This window comes from Monodon monoceros, unplaced genomic scaffold, assembly GCF_005190385.1.
Source record: "Monodon monoceros isolate NGI ecotype Baffin Bay Population unplaced genomic scaffold, NGI_Narwhal_1 Super_Scaffold_16, whole genome shotgun sequence".
Lineage (NCBI taxonomy): Eukaryota > Metazoa > Chordata > Mammalia > Artiodactyla > Monodontidae > Monodon > Monodon monoceros.
Genome location: NW_021703772.1, coordinates 74,362,426 through 74,377,965, shown reverse-complemented (window position 1 = coordinate 74,377,965; position 15,540 = coordinate 74,362,426).

Below are 15,540 nucleotides of genomic sequence, written 5' to 3'. Positions count from 1 at the left end.
GAAAACACTTTGGAATTCATTGGAAAATAGCTAACATCATCTTGAGATATTTCTCCATTGCAAAGCATCTCACTTTGACCAAACAAATGGCTCATAAGATTGCTTACACTTCTCCCTTAAATCCAGACAAAAATATGAATGAAAGAGTTGAGCTCAAGGAAGCTCTTCCCAACTTAATGGGCAGCAGAACAAAATAATTATAAGTATCCGTTAAAAATCATACTTAGCATCTAGAAAAGAAAGTAGCGTGTCAAAATAAAGCTGCATATTTCCCTTCTGGTTTAATCTCAGCTTTCTCTCCTTGCCATCTGTTTGGTAAAGGTAACTAAGTTTGATATCACTCCACCTCTAAGCCTAATTTCATACTCCCCATTAATGCAGCCCTTCTCAGCAAATCATGCTTTCCACCCTGTGAGAAATGGGTAATCAAGCCAGAAGAAAATTGGTGGGTGGCTACAGCCCACAGTTGAACAATTTAAGCATCTAAGAGAATAACTGGGGGCTTCCCTGGTGGCGCAGTGGTTGAGAGTCCGCCTGCCGATGCAGGGGACACGGGTTCGTGCCCCGGTCCGGGAAGATCCCACATGCCGCGAAGCGGCTGGGCCCATAAGCCATGGCCGCTGAGCCTGCGCGTCCGGAGCCTGTGCTCCGCAACGGGAGAGGCCACAGCAGTGAGAGGCCCGCGTACCGCAAAAAAAAAAAAAAAAAAAAAAAAAGAATAACTGTAATTGATTTACACAATTTAATATATAAAAATCTATGAGCCTATAATGGTGCTTTAAAAAAAGCAAACAACAACGACAAAAATCCCCTTATTGCTACTATTGGAGATCACTTTACCACCAACTCCTGACTCTGAAATGTAGTTATTTAAGGGAAAGATTTAAAAATTTACCTTGCCTTTCGAGTAGAAACTGTCTTTCAGGGTAACCAGATAGTTATATTTGATGAAGGAATGTCCCTCCTTACAAAAGAAGCTAGCAAGTTTACAGGGAATGATATAAAATATGTCAACAAGAAAAGCAAAATATTAATAAATTAAGATCTAGAATACATTAGATTATGGATATATGGATGTTCATTATACAATTCTCTCACAGTTTCCATATGCTTGAAAATTTTCATAACTAAAAAAATAAAGTTGGGGACTTCCCTGGTGGTACAGTGGTTAAGAATCCGCCTGCCAACGCAGGGGACATGCGTTCTAGCCCTGGTGCGGGAGGATCCCACATGCCGTAGAGCAACTAAGCCCGTGCGCCATAACTACTGTAGCCTGCACTCTACAGCTCACGTGCCACAACTACTGAGCCCGCGTGCCACAACTACTAAGCCTGCATGCCACAACTGCTGAAGCTTGCGTGCCTAGAGCCCGTGCTGTTGCAGCAAGAGAAGCCACCGCAATGAGAAGCCCATACACTGCAACGAAGAGCAGCCCCCGCTCACTGCAACTAGAGAAAGCCCGTGCGCAGCAATGAAGACCCAACTCAGCCATAAATAAATAAATAAATAAATTTTTTTAAAAAAGAAAAAAAATAAAGTTGCCACTAAGACAACAAGCAGAAAATAAAGCTATAAAGATGCTAACCTGGATTTAAGAGACATACTTTATAAAACATGCTCTCGATATTCAGAAACCACAATTAAAATTACCAGCCCCACTAAAGAAAATTTCTCCAGGAGAGAAAGGAAGAACAAAGAAACGTTTAGGCAAAACCAATCCCCTACCCCCCCACCCCGCCCCCAATCCAGCATAGTAGGAAAAATCCCAGTTGCAATCGCTCCAAATAACTGTTCCAGCAGGAAGGACAAGTAAGTCTCTACCAGCATTTCTCTGCAGGGTAACAAACTCAACAGAACTCACAGTAATAAAAGATCTCTCAATGATATTTTAAAGACTTATACCCATCTTATAAGACTGTGAGCCCAAACCCAGGACCTGCATTCCTTACCCTCTCTTTTGTCTGTATCTATAGCAGGGATGACGGGCACAGACCAAGGTCTAGTGCCTTGCAAAGGGTTTGGTCTAAGGTAGCTATAAATTCACCATTGTTTATTCACATCCCAGTTTTAAACTTGAGCAGCATCTCCTCAAAGAAAACAGAAAAGGTAGCCTCCCGCTCTCATAAAGGATCAGAAGGAATGAGGGCAACAGGAAATATAGAGAGAGAGCAAGTGAAAAAGATGATATATTCTTAAAATGTACTCCTTAATTCTTATATAAACAGCATTGTTTAATGAATCTAAGATTTATGCAGAATACTAGATTAAGTACACTAATGGGAATTTAGTTACAAAGGAAAAAAAGGAGTGATAATCTTTGAATAAAATTTAATCGACTTTGTGATTATTAATAAAAATGGTTTTTGACCATATTTCAGAGATAATATATTAGCATTTTTTGAGTTTTCTAGCCTCTTTATATCCTCATGAAAGCAACAGTTTAATTAACTTAGTTTTCTCCACAAATATTCACTTTCCCCTGTATTGTTTAATAAATAACCAAGGTCTTTTCCACTGGTCTAAGATATTTGCTTTATCATATACTGTACGCACACAGTGACTGCTGCCTTACTATTTTCTTCTATTCATTGGTCTCATCACAGTGCTTTAATTATTTAAGCTTTATAACACTTCAATGCCTAACAAAGCAAGTAATCTCTTTCTCTTTGTTTATTTATCCAGATGAAATGATAAATAATTTTGATGATTTCTCTGAAAATTATGTTAGATTTTTAAAATTTGTTTCGCATTAAATCTACCCATTGATTTGGGGACTGACAGATATAAAAGATATAAAACCTTTTTTACATACAAGTTTATATACTGATTTCTAAGTATATTCTCACATACATTATCTACATGTATTTATCTATTTAAATGAATATGTAGATATTTATATACATTTCTTTGAAAACATATGTTAACCTGTGTTGAGATATTTATACGCTCATATGACATTCGTCAAGGCTAAAATCCTAGCTAAATGTCTTCATTAGGGAAAATGAATGTGAGAAAAAAATTACAAAATACCCCTCTGCTTGTACCACACACATTAAACTATTTGTTTAATTAGGAGTTTATACTTAAATTGAGTCAATTGGCGATTACTAATAAATGAAATTTGCACTTGGATTTCAAAGGCATATTTGAATTTCATTAATCTTGCAGTTTCAGTAGCCTAGGGGTTTAAAAGCTCTGGATTAAAAAAAACATAAGTCTGAAGTCTTGCCTCAGGCTGAAACTAGCTGCATGAGCTTACCATAATAAGTAAACTTAAAGTTATGTAACATCTCTAAGCCCAGTTGCCTAACCATAAAATTAGGATAATAATAGTGCCCATGTCTTAGTCATTATGAGGATTAAGCGAAATGACATACATAATATAATGATCCCAGTGCCTGGTTCATGATAAACTCCCCCAAATGTCAGCTATTATTCCAATCTGAAATAAGCAATAACCAAAATTTTGATGTCAGTCATACACCTTCTCCTAAATATAATAATAAGCTTTAGTGAAATACAAACAGAAGAAAACAGTTTGAATTTCACTTTTTTCCTACTTTGAATATTCACTAGAAAATAACTGTCAAATTCTCTGTCGTTTTCTCTGTTTCATCTGTGGCCTTTGTCTCATTCCTCCTGCAACTTCTTTACTTTTTTCTGAGACTCAAGCTCTTGTCTTCTTCTGGTCTTGTATTTATCTTTCACCCAATCCTATCTTGCCCACCCGGGGAGCAGAGGTATTAAACACCATGAAACTGGTTGAAGAATGGGTGACATCAACCCCAAGGTTACTGTTGCCATTCTGACTTCTCCTTCCTTACTCCATCTTTTCTTTTTTCATTTATAAAATCTCATAGCATGAATTCACTTGAACTCGTGCCTTAAGTGTCTACTGAATTTTATGTCTACTGAATTTATAGGCTAATGACTATAGGAAAAATAATTTATTACTTTTTTAAAAAATGAGAGAATACCATGTACCAGGCATGTGATTCATGAAATAACAAATTTATGAAACAAGGTTCCATTTGTATATCTAGTTAGGAAGTAATGCATGAGCTTTTGTTAATCCCATGTCTTTACATTGATCATGAATGGAACATATTGACTAAGCTTGAGTTCTTGTCTATTATGTAATACCTATTTAAATTCTACATAGAAAAGAAATTAAAACACATTATTCTTTTCTGACTGACATTACAAAACTTTAGTTCAGACAATGATTTTAGCATATGCTATCAATATTAAGAGGATTCTTGGGCTTCCCTGGTGGTGCAGTGGTTGAGAGTCCGCCTGCCGATGCAGGGGACACGGGTTCGTGCCCCGGTCCGGGAAGATCCCACATGCCGCGGAGCGGCTGGGCCCGTGAGCCATGGCCGCTGAGCTTGCGCGTCCGGAGCCTGTGCTCCGCAGCGGGGGAGGCCACAACAGTGAGAGGCCCGCATACCGCAAAAAAAAAAAAAAAAAAAAAAAAAAAAAATATATATATATATATATATATAAAGAGGATTGTTAAAGTAAATATGTAAAAATAAAATGACATGAAGAGGTTTGCCCTGATTAGTTGTTTGTTTTCCCTGCCACTGAAGAAGCCGACTGCTTTTCTTTTAAACACATCACACAATTTCATTTTGGATGCTAGTCGATAAAGTTTTAATTTGATTCAAAATGACGTTTAAAAATATTGTTTAAAAATATTTCGTGATTGAAAAATAAAAAAAACACTAAGAGTTAGTTTAATTTCTTAATTTACATTTCTGAGTTTTCAATTCTTTAAATCAAAGTGGTCAAAATGTCATCATTTTCTATAAACTGGCAGAACCACTTAAGTACCATAAAAGTCAGGTTTCGTGATCACTTTTTCACTGAGCAATGGTCCTTAAGTGATGACATCCATTGTCAAAGGCATCTTCCAAAAAACACAGCAATTTTTGAAAGAGAAACGAGATTGTCTTTTTAAGTAATATAACACTTATGCAATTTTCCCTTTTTTTTTTTTGACCCTTTTTATTTCCTGAGGGTTTTAAGTAAAGACCTCCAATTTAAAACCTATTATTCTGTAGGAGCTGCTATTCCCCCGCCCCCAACTGTAACCTTGCTGTAATCTCTGCCCTGTTATTTTCTGACTTTTTCACTTTGCTTAGCACTGAACTATACTTAGCATATAACCAGAATATCTGTGTGTGTGTATGTGTGTGTGCGCGCGCGTGTGTGTGATGTTCATACAATAGTTAGAGCAGACAAACAAGTTTAAATATATTAAATATCAGCTTACTTTTGCTTATACACTGTCACAATCCAAGGGATTGTTCCTTACTCTTTTGAAAAACTGTATAAATTTTCACAAAGCTAAATTTTAAATGATGAGATTATCCCAGAAGTAATTATTAATGAATTATTATTTCATATCCACATGGTGCACGGCCTTGTATTAATAGTAGGACTGTAATAATGAAGGGAAGATATGTTTCTTGGAGAGCATGTTCAGTCTTATTCAAATAGACACACACAGTCAAGAAGGTAAACTCTGATCACACCCATTCTGGTCATCTTTGCCTGTTTGAGGAGGCTTACTGGAGGAGAAGAGCTATCAAATCAAGAAGAGCCTGAAAGCAGTGGTTTTCAAACCGAGGTGTACAGACTTTCCCAGGGAGATATGGTTATAAATAATTTTAAGTGAATCGATTTGTTATTAATATCGATATATGCTCTCTTTCCCCACACTGCCTGGGATGTTACCAATAGTCTGGTTTCCCCTTGCCCACCTCCCTCTTTCTCTTCCCATACTTCCCCAAAGAAAATCTTACCACCTATCTGGAATTTCACAGGGTGCACTGCCCTAAGTACAAACCCTCTGATACCAAACCAGTGTCAACTGCACCATTCCTTTAACCAAGGCCTCATAAGCAACCCACATTCATTTATTAAAAGATGGATTCACAATAAAAATTTACTTCTTAGGATTACTGTTGATCAACATTTGTAACATATTTTTGAGGTTTTGGTAAGTTGTTTACCAAAAACAAAGTAACGGCAAGTAAACCTAGGAGAAATATTTTAACTATATGCATTATAATAGCATTATTAATACTATTTTATAATAGTATTATTTTAACCTGAGTATAATGGTCACAAGAAATTTTTAAAAACTAAATTATATATATATACATATATATGTGTTATATATATTAAATTGCAGAGAATTATGATAAGGCAATCAGTAAGAGACTTTCAAGCATAAAATATATATGTTTAGTATAACATTCTATAGGGGAAGTGGGATGAAAATACTATTTTAGGAGAAAAAGTTATAACATAAAATTTCCAACTGTTTTGTAAATGGATAATTATGGGTCTAAATTGCTACGGTATTTGTATTTCATTAAACACATCTAAAGGAGTGGTGGAACATTTTATTTTAAAATATCAATATTTATAATATGCCAGAAGTGACATCTTTTGCAATTAATTAATCATATGAAAAAAATATTGTATGTCAAAATTGTTCTAGGGTGTGCATAATTAAACAAAATTCACTTGGCAACACTAGAACAAAATATTTGAAAGCCTCTCTTCTAAAGGATAGTCTCTGTTTGGTAGTGAACTCTTTTCTTCTAATATTAAAAAATATATGGCTCTAGTAATATATTGCAGTAGCCTCAGGATAAAAGAAAGTTCCTATCATGAAATGTTTGAGGGGGTCCACCCTGATCTACACCTGTATTCAAGGATTTGAGAGAATAATTCATCGTGGGTTTGGAGGACTCAGATTTGTTGTCTACTTTTAGTAATTTCAGCAGGATACAATAAACTGTTTACTTTCTAAATACAGATATATCTTGCTGGTTCTTGCTAGTTATGGGTTGCCAGTTGTTAGTTACCTGTTGCCACTTTTAGTTTTAGAGTGACAGTCTCACTCAATTTATCAGTCACAACAATACCACTTTTTGGGGTCAAATGGGCAGGCACTGTGGACAAGCCTGAAAGCAGGGTGTTTCTGGAGTCAGGCTGTGAGCTAGAAAATGTAAATTTCCAATTTTTTCTACGGAAACAAAAGTCATTATCAACCTGCTGCTCAACATCCCATCATGTCAATTTGTAGAAACAAATGAAAGGTCATGGATGCTTGCTGAGAAGAGAATCAACAATGAGTGACACGTCAAAACAACAATTGGTATATATGTTTATACATACACATATACTTCCTTCTTAGCCATCTTGGACAATAGGTGTAATTTTAATGCTTCAGAAGAAGAATTAAAATTCATACTGTTATGCAAAATGTTATGAGATGAATGGATAATCTTTGAAGATTAACAACATTCTTTAAAGTTCAAGGGAAAAAAAATCTGCCTCGACATGAATGGTAGAGATTCAGTTGCTTGAGTTAACATTTCTCATAGAATGGAACATCCAGAAATACTCCTGAAAAGAAAAGATTCTGGAGCTTGGAACAATATGATGTACTTTTTCTGAGTCTTGATTTAGCTACAAATTAAAACATTCACGATTTTGTTTGGTAATGTGGGGGTGAGACAAGGCGGAAAATTGAAAATTGTTAAATATTTCAAAAGAAACAAAGAGGTCTTATTGTTGTTGAAAGAATACAATAAGTGGATGATGCTACAAAAAGTTGGACTAGCTGCAGGATGGAGAGTGGGTTGGAAGGGGCCAGAGAAGAAACAAGAAGACCATCGGGGGGCACTGCTATAATCCAGGCAAAGGGTGACCATAGGGTGGTGGCAGTGGAAAATGAGAAGAATGGAAAGGTTCTAGGTAAAATTGGGAGGTAAAATTGAAGGAAATTGATGAATAGGTAAAGGTGTGTGGGGAGAAAGGACACATGAGAAGTGATGCTTAGGATTTTGAGATCTCTAAAATAGTCAAAGACGCTTTAAAAAATTGTTTTTCCTTATAGGTAGCCTAAACATGGTTAAATAGCTAGGTGTATTTTTTTTTTTTTTTGGCTGCAGGCATGCAGGATCTTAGTTCCCCGACCAGGGATCAAACCCGCGCCCCTTGCAGTGGAAGCACACAGTCCTAAACACTGGACCACCAGGGAAGTCCACTAGGTGTATTCTTTTCGAGTAAAGATAACTTCAGGGGACATGCATCTAAATTTTTGCAAATTATATCACATTCCCTTAATAAGTGGTTTTACAGTGCAGAGCTCTAAAAGGTGCTACATACAAAGTAGAAAAGTAATTGTGAAATTAAAAAATGCAAGTTGCAGAGTAGTTTCTGTGGTATGTCCACATTTAAATTAATCCCTAAAGCTCTATATTTGTGTATGAACATCTATAATGTCTATAACTGCATAAAAAAGTTCTTAAAGGAGACTCCAAAGTGTTAAGAGTGATCATATTAGGGAGGAGAGAGGGATGGGAGCTAGTGAAGGAAAAACTTATTTTTTATCCTTTGTATCTGTATTGTTTGAATTTTTAATAATGAAAACAAGTATATCTGTTGTTAAGAAAAGAAGATGGATGAGAAGATGAATGTTAACGTATTGTGATAATCATTTCACAATATATGTAAATCAAACCATCATGCTGTACACGTTAAACTTATAGAGTGATGTATGCCAATTATTTCTCGATAAAACTGGAAAAATAGTGATGTAAAATTGTCTTACTACTTTTGATGAAAGACATTATGCTAAAGGTCTTGGATAACTAGTAGAAGTAAGTATCCATGCACATTGGTAAGGTCAGAGGAGATGTGCAAACAATCATCCCATTCCTTATTATCAGCGACCTGGGGTAGTGGGAAAAGGCCCGTCCCCAGGCAGCAGACATGGATGCTTAATATCGCAGGATTTAGGCCAGTCAACTCATCCCTCAGGTCCTCAGTTCCTGTAACATTAGGAGGTTAGGCTGAATCAGGGATGGCAAGCAATTAACATGTAGCTCTTATTCTCCAAACACTCACTTTTAGTAGGTGTTTTTTAATTCATCATGGATTGCTTTTCTGTTTTGTTTCATTTGTTGTATACTGTTCTTTGCTGAGACTAGATCTACTGCCAATAAGAGCTGGCACCCAGGAAGAAGGGTATTTGTCATTGCAGATTACCTGGAGAGGCATTATAGACTGTTAGAAAGAGCCTTGGTGACTCCTTGGAGCCATGGACGTTGGAGACAGCCGAATGTGGGTTAAATCTCAGCATTGTCACTAAACTGTGTCAGGTTAGGCAGATAAATTAATCTCCCTGAGCTTCAGTTCCTTCGTCTGTAAAATGGGGACAATAATTCCTACACCCTGTCCCCTGCCAGCCCAGAGTCAGCATGAAGTCAATCTTGGCTATTATTTCCTCTAAAATGTTACCCTTCTGGGATTGTATGATTTTAATCCGAGAATAAATGAGGAGAAACCTCACCCTAATTTGCATATGGCTCTTTATCTCTCTACTGTTGTCGTCTGCCTCGTTAGTAGTTACTTCTCCTCAGCTCTCCAAAAAGGAGATGCTTACATCTGCCCAAATCTGCTTCTCTATGCTGTTCGTTCAGCAAAGATGGACTGTTTGCAGCAGAGCATCAGTCTCAGGGCCATACACAAAGCCTGTGTACAGGCCTTGCTGATACCTCATCTGAGTTCGAAGTCGGCCCAAGAACAACTTAATTACTCCGTGTCCATCTTCAGCCATGAATGGGCGTGGTCTTTTGCAAGAATTGAGCCGATGAAGAGGCTGAGTCTCTGCTCCCCAACCCCATTTGGTAACCCTTCGAGCGTGACTAGGTGGTTTGTATGATGTAACTTGATTTGTTAGAGTGTGAGTGGGTTATAACCATCATTTGCGAGTAAATTACTTAGGCGTATTCTTCTTTATGACCGGCTGAAAAAACTTACTTGATGGTATAATTTATTCCTGTGAAGAAGTGAATGACCTTCACATCTCAGTCTGTCTCCTGTGACTTATGGGCCTTTTTTCACTCAGGGAAATGGGCTGTGTTTTACCACTGCCCACCATTTCCTACATTCTGTTCCACTAGTTGTGTACATAAATAAGCCAGTCTTCTAAGATGCTGATGAAAATTATATTAATATACTAAATATCAATATAATGCTGCTTGGTGTATAACAAAACATCTTTCTTCTAAAGATCTGCGAGTGACATTCAAACTTTTTTTCCCTGTATTGACAGTTCTCTTGGGTAGATTGAATCAAATAATTCTAGTCCTATCTTACAGATGGGAAAACTAAGGTGAACAAAAAAAAAAAGCAAGAGACCAGCGGTGGTGCAGAAGCAGGTCATAGAACATGTAGCAGGTAAGGAAGCAGCTAGAGAGATGTGTGGAATATTTGGCATATTGAATTTGAGTGTGTATATGCAATTTGTGTCACACTTTGCTAGTGAACACAAGCACTGATATTTGCTGAGTTTCAAACACATTCCAGGCATTGTTCTAAGTATTGGACATAAACTAGATCACTTAGTCCTGGAGACAATCCTTTGAGGTGGGCATTATTATAAATGCCCTCATTTTACAAGCGAGGACAGAAAAAGTTACGTAACTCGTCCAGTGTCACAGAGGGCGGGTATATAGTGTAGAATCAGCATATGCACTGTATTTTCTTGACTTCCTACTGAAGGGAGCTGTAGAGACTTCAGATTCACTCAGTTTAGTATTTCTCAGGACGTGATCATTGTACCATTCTGCATCTCTAATCCTTAATAAAAACGGTAAATGGCAAATTCCTATACTTTAAAAAAATTTTTTTATTGGAATATAGTTGCTTTACAATGTTGTGTTAGTTTCTACTGTATAGCAAAATGGGTCAGCTATAGGGCTTCCCTGGTGGCACAGTGGTTGAGAGTCTGCCTGCCGATGCAGGAGACACGGGTTCGTGCCCCGGTCTGGGAAGATCCCACATGCCACGGAGCGGCTGGGCCCGTAAGCCATGGCCGCTGAGCCTGCGCGTCCGGAGCCTGTGCTCCGCAACGGGAGAGGCCACAACAGTGAGAGGCCCGCGTACCGCAAAAAAAAAAAAAAAGAAAGAAAAAAAAAGAAAAGAGTCAGCTATACATACACATATATCCCCTCTTTTTTGGATTTCCTTCCTATTTTGGTCACCACAGTGCATTAAGTAGAGTTCCCAGTGCTATACTGTATGTTCTCATTAGTTGTCTATTTTACCTTTTTTTTTTTTTTTTTGAGGGGAATTACACAATAATTTGCTCTTTCAGCAAGTTCCCAGGTGATTCCTGCAAAGCCAAATATTGAGAACCTCTGATTTGTTTTCCAGCTGTTCTATGTGCAGCTGGAGAGATTCTTTGATGGCAGCGAAGGCCGTAGGGTGGAGTGGGAGTGGGATAGGGTAGCGTGGGGAGGTCAGAACCAGGTACGTGAAGCTCACCCTTACTTCAACCTCAGTCCCGTCTGATGTTCTCTTTCATACTTTGAAATTTTTCCATGAGATTTCATGCAAAGGGTCCTAAAGATTAAAAAAAGTCTTTGAAAACCTAGCCTAGTCCAGTCTCCACCTGCCTCCCCATTTCACAGATGTACAGACTAAGGCTCAGAGCTATCGGTATGGTTTTCTCAAGGCAACCCAGTTTAACAGAAATGGTGGGACCTGAACCCTCAGCTTCCTGAGCTTTGGGCTCTTGCCCTGTCACCATACTACAGGCACTAATTTGTACTAATTGCTAATTCTCAGAATAGCAGCTCTTAAAAATCAAGATGAGGAATGTGTGTGGGTATATTTAGTACGTTTCCCAGAAAGACCTGAGGCACCAGGAGATAAAAGGCTGCAGGCAGTCAGTGGGTAGATGGTAAGCAGGACACAGTCTGCCTAGAAACCACAGATGTTCTGGAGCCCCGAGGGATTGGTACGCTAAAGGAATTGTTCTGTGCTTTCTGGATTTTACAGAAAAAGAAGGACTTGGGGACAAGAAGGAAAAACGTCAGTATGGAAAGGATTTTGAGGATGTAAATGTGGATCAAGACTGGAGTCTCCAAGTTTATAAACAGAAATGAAGAAAAAGAGAATGTGGGCACCATGTTAAATACCAAGTTAGACAATCTTCCCAGGAGGAAAGTCAGCCCTTCAGAAGAAAGAAGCAGTAACCCAAATCTAACTGAATAGTCAGGGTGATAGGTGGTAACCGCCAAGGAAGGAATCTCCTCACTAGTTTGAGAATTTCATTGTGTTGGTCACTCTAACTTCATAGTGATGATACCTTAGCAGGAAGTGCATTTCTTCCCACCTGGAAGAAAATCTGCTCAGACTTATCCAATCAATCAACCCTAACTTATTTCTGCTCCTTCACAGGGTAATCAATAAGAAAGCTACAATGAGTATCGAGGTAGATTTCTAAGGATGCTGCAACTTTTTACTTTGCTGGACATGGGAGGATTTTTGGTCCTTTGCTCCCATTTGGGGGTCATGGTTTTAAAGAGAAAAGCTGGCTATCTAAATGGTGTCAAGAAGAGGATGGTGTTTTCTGGACTATAGCTAAAATTTCCAGACTGATGGTGTCCTGAGAAATAATAGAACATTTCTCAGAATGATGTGCATAATTGAGTAAAAAAGGATTTAACATGAAATTCCAGGGGAAGTAGAATATGGGCCAGTTGGACCTACAAAACAAAATGCAGAGGGAATCACATACATGAGTGGACTTCATAAATTCCAAACTGTCATATAGAGCCTTCCAATAGTACAAGTGGTACCCAGCAATTTTTAAAAAGAATATGTAGTTAAGAGAATTAGAAATGATACTTGTGGAGCGGGATATTGATGTGACAATGCTAGAGAACAGACACACAGTGAACTTAGATTTGTAACACAAGGAGGAAAAGATGATGCCCTCATTGTCACTGGATCGTGCTTGAACAGTGACTGAACTTATGGTATTTATAAAACCAGAGTTGAAAGCATGGCAAAGAGCAACTGGGTGAGGTTAAAAGAGAAAGAGAAGTCATATGATTTTTTAAAAAATCTGTTGGAATTGTTTTATTTAGCAGAGATTTGAAAACAATGCTAATAAATGTTTAAAGTTATGTTTTCAGCCAAAGGACCAGGAAAGCATACACCCATCACTTAGGCTTAGATTAATAAGTGACGAAAAGGAAGTAAAACTGCTTAATTCAGATTTTGCTTTTATCTTCTGAATTATGGAGAAGAATCTTCAATGGGAAAATGAAGAACAGAGATTGAAGTTTATGAATAGAGAATGGATGGTAAAGGAACTATGCAACTGTTTAAAATGAATTAAGCCAGGCCTAGATCACTGGTTCTTAACCCTGGCTGCATATTAGAACTGTCAGAGAAGCCTGACCTCACCAGATGAGAATATTGACCAAAACCAAGACATGATAATTTTTAAGGGAGGTATTAGGCTGCTCAGGCTTTTATAACAAAATAATATAGACTGGGTGGCTTGAATAACAGACATTTGTTTCTCACAGTTCTGGAGGTTGTGAAGTTCAAGATCAAGGTGCCAGCAGATTTGACTTCAGGTGTGGGCTGTCTTCCTGGCTTGCAGTCAGCTGCCTTCTTGCTGCATCTTCACATGGCCAAGAAATAGTTCTGGTGTCTCTTCCTCTTCTTATAAGAGCACTAATTCCATCATGAGGGCCTCATCCTCATGACCTCATCTAAACCTCATTATCTCCCAGTGGCCCCACCTATCATCACATTGGGAGTTAGGGCTTCAACATGTGAATTTCTGAGGTGGGGGGAGGGACACAGACTTTCAGTCCATAACAAAGGAGATATATATATATGTATATATATATATACACACACACACACATATATATACATACATATATATATACACATTCTGCTGGTAGATTATAGAAAAAATATGATTTGCATAAACATAGAACTTCAGAGCAACTCATATGTAAAAGTCCCAGACTTTAAATAATCATAACTTAAAATGAATAAGAAGAGTGAAGTGGCTATTAAAAAAAAAAGGGAGCACAATATTACTGTAATCCAGTTTTTCCAGGTCACCACAGGCTGAGGGCAATAATGACCACAATAATAGTAATTACTGACAGGTTATCTTCAGCTCACCCAGCACATCATTGTGTTCCACATCCTTGGACTTTCAAATACCTTTCATTAGTTCTGGGAGCCCCCCGGGACACCTTCTGTATACTCGCAAAACTCATCTGTCAGCTCATATTTAGGGGTGGTGATAATTCACATTTCACAGGGCTGTTATGTGGATTACAGGAGTTAGGTGTGTGAAAGCATTTAGTAAACAATAAAATTCGATACAAAAACAGCATCGTGTGTTACAGAATGGGCTATCTCCTGTGCAGTAGGTGCTACCCTGCCCTCATCTACCCTGCCCTGCAGCACTAAATCACTCCACCTGCCAGCTGCTGACCTCTCTGGGAATTGCCCTTGGAGAGCCACACCCAAGGTCACAGCTCTCTTCCCTCTCTGGGAATTGCCCTTGGAGAGCCACACCCAAGGTCACATCCCCTTCGTGTGACAGTGACAGGTCTATGTGGGAAGGTGTGGAGGAAGGTATAAATGCTTGAACTCTTCGTCCCCACTTGGGACAACCCTAAGGGATCATCCCGGTTCTAGGCCTTTGCCCTGAATCCTCTGTTGTGACTGTACTCGCCCTTCTTCTTTCTCCCTCTGCCCCATCCTATTTTCTTCCTTTTATCCAAGAGTGTTAATCCCAAGAGCACGTATTGATATGCTTTCTTCAAACTAATCATTGTCTCAGAATCTGCTTCCTGGGGAACCCAGTGACATTTCCCAATCAGACAAAGGGGAAGCAAACTTTTCAGATGTAATTTTCCCTTTTCTTGATCTTTAAGTATTTAGTGTGTATGGATGCAAGAGAATGTCATAATTCATTTATTCATTTCTCAAATGAGTATTCACTTATCAAGTACTATTACATCCTCTGTACCAAGAGACACATGACCCTGAGGGTAAGTTTCTGATCAATCTGGGAAGCAAGGACAAGTGAAAACATTCAGATGTTAGCGAAAATCAGTCTCATGGGAAGTTGCAAGTTGCTGGTAGTACTCTGAGTGCTCAAGAGGAGGTGGCAAGAGTGTGACCAGGAATGCTTTGTGAAGTTTCTGAATCAGAGACGCTGAGAATTTTGGAGCTGGACATGATCTTAGAAATTTTCTAGTATTAGACCTCTGTTAGAAGGTGAGGTAATTGAGTCCCAGAAAGGCCAAGTGACTTTCTCCAAAATCACAAAGCGAAAGTAGTAGGTGAACCTTGGAGGAAGGAAGGAAGACTTAGATAGCAGATGTCACCCCAGGTTTTCATGGTCTCCTTAGTCTCCTTCAGGATAATTGTTAGTTCTGGGGCTGTCCACACTCTGCAGAGGTCTGAACTTAATCTTGTTACAAGGTGTCAGCTCTTGAGGACAATTACTAATGTATGTTCAGCACTCTGGGGTCTGCATGGTACCCCAGGAATGGGTCCGAGGGTCCTGGTTGATTTTCCATTCACCTCCCATGCCTGCCATGGCTGGTGCTTCCTGCTTGTGAACCTGCCATCTGTCCCTCAGTTTCCAGTTCCTGTGACTCAGCTGAAGCTGCT